Here is a 3,954-nt window from a genome sequence, read left to right as displayed (position 1 = left end):
GGCACAACTGCATAATATCAAACAGAAAGAAAATGAGTCTATGTGCAAGACTATGTATCCCGGATAAAGCACTCGAATTCAAGATGTAAACTATGGGAGAAGGAAAAGCTCATCAATGGTTTCGAACCCTCAAGCTAGAAGATAAGATCAATTTCACTCAGCTCAAGAACGTGTTTGTGCCAAGCTTTGCCCAAAGTGGTGAAAGATGGAGTCCTGTGTGGCACAGCTGCATAATATCAAACAGAAAGAAAATGAGTCTATGTGCAAGACTATGTATCCCGGGTAAAGCACTCGAATTCAAGATGTAAACTATGGGAGAGGCTAACTGATGATGATCAGTTATTGCCCTGCTTCTGGAGAGGAGTCCGAGATCATAAAATGCATGATTATCTAGTATTATCCCGACCGGCTACTTTGGATGCATGTTGTAAGTTGGCGATTGAATATGAAGACAACATGCTTGAATTGCCACAACCTGAAGATGTCAAGGCATCTTCAGCAAACGACGACTTTGCGAGTTTCGAGTCACCAAGAAATAGGAACTCGGAGCAAGCAAGTTGGGAACACGAGTGTGGATGAACTCAGTAATACCATATTGGACAAATGGAAGGTGAAGGATGGAAGAGAAGCATTAGGGAATGGGCATACCCATCTTTACCCTTGTAGAGATATGGTATGGTGTTCTATGTGCAGAATGAATCACACCACCATTGAATGCCCACAGTTAAGAGTAAGGCCATTACTCTATTGTTCTCATTGTGTAAAATTAAGGAACCATGACCCTTCCATGTGCAGGTATCCGAGATTCCAAATCGTAGCACAACTATTGGAAACCCAGAGAGCACCACTAGCTTTACCAGCACCACCCATGCAAATCGTTGTGGCTCTGCAAGACAAATAAACCCATCCTATTTACCTAGGGGAATGTTTTGAATACATAACACATTACCTTTTTTGCCACCTGTTCTACCGCCACAACCACCATAGGCTAAAATCAACCAAGTGATGATTGAGGAGCCATCAGAGGGAGTTAAAATGGTACATGAGGTAGAAATCAATGGTGAGTACTATGAGAAATCTGCGGAGATTTCACCAGAATTTAATGTCTTAAAAAATAACATGCCAGTACCAGTGTTCCAAACCACAGTACAATGGAAAGGTAAGGACATAAACGTAACTATGAGGAGGGGGCCACTACAATGTTTTGGTTGCGGTGAATCTCATCGCATAGCATAATGTCCTAACAAGAATGTGGTTCATATGCATCAAACTTAGCAAATGATTGCACCACATAATGACATGCTAGTGTTAACTTGTACTAAATATGGGGTTGATCATTTGATCAAAGACTACCCATACCGCACAAGTGGTTCTACTTCCACTTCTAACCAGGCCGTTATCAGAACAATAAGTGTGCAGCCTGGAAACATCATGCCACTAAAGGTCCTAACACAAGCCCAAGCCCAACTAGGGGACCAAGGGAAGAACCCAACAAATGCCAGCACTTCTAGAACTAGCAGGAGAGGGAGGGTGAAAAAAGTGGGTAAAGGTGACACTAGGGTCACAATTCAAGATTAATCTGAAGAAGATACTATCGACACCGGATCCACTCAATCAAGAGAAGAGAGTGATCAAGTGCTAAAATCAGATGAGCCTGACTAGGAGATGCAAGGAGAAAAACCAGTAACCCCTAAGGGAATTGGTGCAAATGCTAAAGAAGAGATAAGAAAGCTTGAAGAAGCTAGGGCCCTAGTACAAGAGTGTCAACGACTTTATGAAGCCAAATTACGGGATAACCCAGCTAGGGATACAATGTATCCAAGAAATGAACTGACAAGGGAAAGAGAATTGGACATACCTACTCCAATTCCAGAAGAGTCGGAAGAGGGATCTCAAGGAAACCTTATGTCAAGAATGTTTGAGGAGGTTGAGTAGGATGTGTGCGACTTAAAAGTATTTACGTTCCGCTACCATCACACATTTGTGTGGTAATGGATTTTCTACTGTAACTAGACTCATATGACATAATCTTGGGGAGACCCTTCATGAGGAAATCCAAGTTGGTGCATGATTGGGCATTAGACCATGTGTATGTTCAAAGGGACTCACAAATCCTAAAGATAGATCTGCAAACATGGAAAGCACACCGCATGGAAGGGATATTTTTGGTAATGATTCGGTCACAACCGAGCGAGCCACATCCATACAAGTATGTCATCCCACGGTGGAATTTTCAAAAGAGGAAGAGGAAGCAGAAATGTATGCATCACTACATCCTCCAGATTTTAGTGAAAACTGGATGCATGTGCTAGCCACCATAGATGTGTTGCAGCCCCGAGAGGAACCCAATACGTTGAATCTGGGAATGTTCCCACTACCTCTGTCTGTATGGTCAATTGGAAACCCATTGAAGAGGAATCGGAGGAGGAAGGTTCAAGCATGGAAGGGACTGGACCACAAGGCCGTACAGTGCCCAATGCCTTAGAAGATGGCGAAAGAAGAAACAGTATATAGCTTAATGAAATGCCCTGCTTACGAAGAAAACCCATGGACGCCCAGTGGGGCTGAGATACCTCGAAGCTACTAAGGAACACGATGAGGTTTCTAAGGATTGGGGTGAGGAGTTAAGCAAGATATTCCTTGAAGGGAAACATAGGGAGGAAGTCACCCTTCAAGAACCGGAAACGCCTAAGCTTACAAAAGTTGGGCATCAAAAACGAAACAAGGCTTTGGCAAAAGCCGAGCGCGAGGCTAAGAAGGTGATGGCTAAATAGAAAGAGAGAATGAGGATAAACTAGATCTATTTTTAGTACCAGACCATTTTAAGACATACACAATTGACGAACGAAAAGTGGTCCAATTAATGGCCAAAAGGGTTAAGGAAGATGGTTTATCGACATCATACGATGGCCGAGATGAGGTCAAGGAAATTGATATTACAGAGCTAGGGGAGGAAACCAAACATGTTTATATCGCTAAGGACTTGACTCCATCTGAAGAAAAGGAGCTTGTTGCTGTCCTTAAGGAGTTTAAGGATTGTTTTTCTTGGAACTACAAAGAGATGAAGGGTGCACCACTTGAAGTGGTACAACACACGATCCCAATCATGGATGGATCAAGACCAACCAGGCAAAAACCATATCAAATGAATTCTAAATATGTAGTAATTTTAAAGAAGGAAATTGATAAACTCATTGCTGTAGAGTTCATCTACGAGATAGAACATACGGATTGGTTATCACCACTTGTGATAGTGCCAAAGAAGAATGGGAAACTCAAGGTCTGTGTCGATCTCAAAAAGGTCAATGCAGCTACTAGAAATGACTATTACCCACTGCCTTATACAAAACATGTTTTGGAGAGAGTAGCTGGTGAAGAATCTTATAGCTTCTTAGATGGATTTTCAGGTTACAATCAGGTGTCTATAGCACCCGAGGACCAACATAAAATGGCCTTCAATACAATGTGGGGGACGTTTGCTTACAAAGTTATGTCGTTCGGTCTCACCATGTCCTAGCAACATTCCAATGATTAATGTGCATAGCCTTCAAAGACTAATTGTAAAAGTGGTTGGAGGTATTCATTGATGATCTATATGCACACTCCCAATGGTCAGACCGTTTGGCTTGCTTGAGAAAGGTGTTTGAGCAATGTCGATTGTATTGTATATCCTTAAACCCTTTAAAATGCCAATTTTTGGGTCAAACATGGTGTGATCTTGGGACACATTGTCTCTAAGAACGATATCTCCATTGACAAAGGTCAAATTGACTTTGGAATTACCCCCACCCACTAATTACAAAGGTGTACATAGGTTTATGGACCACGTTGGGTACTATCACCGCTTCACAATATTTTATGTTGAAATTGCCAGACCATTATAAAGGTTACTCATTGTCTTTGAATGGACTGAGGAATGCCAAGAAGCATATGATAAATTAAAGTAAGCCACTG

The sequence above is a fragment of the Cibotium barometz genome, chromosome 60, assembly GCF_041138505.1.
Source record: "Cibotium barometz isolate CiBa-2024 chromosome 60, ASM4113850v1, whole genome shotgun sequence".
Lineage (NCBI taxonomy): Eukaryota > Viridiplantae > Streptophyta > Polypodiopsida > Cyatheales > Cibotiaceae > Cibotium > Cibotium barometz.
Note: the sequence above shows the minus strand (reverse complement) of the source record.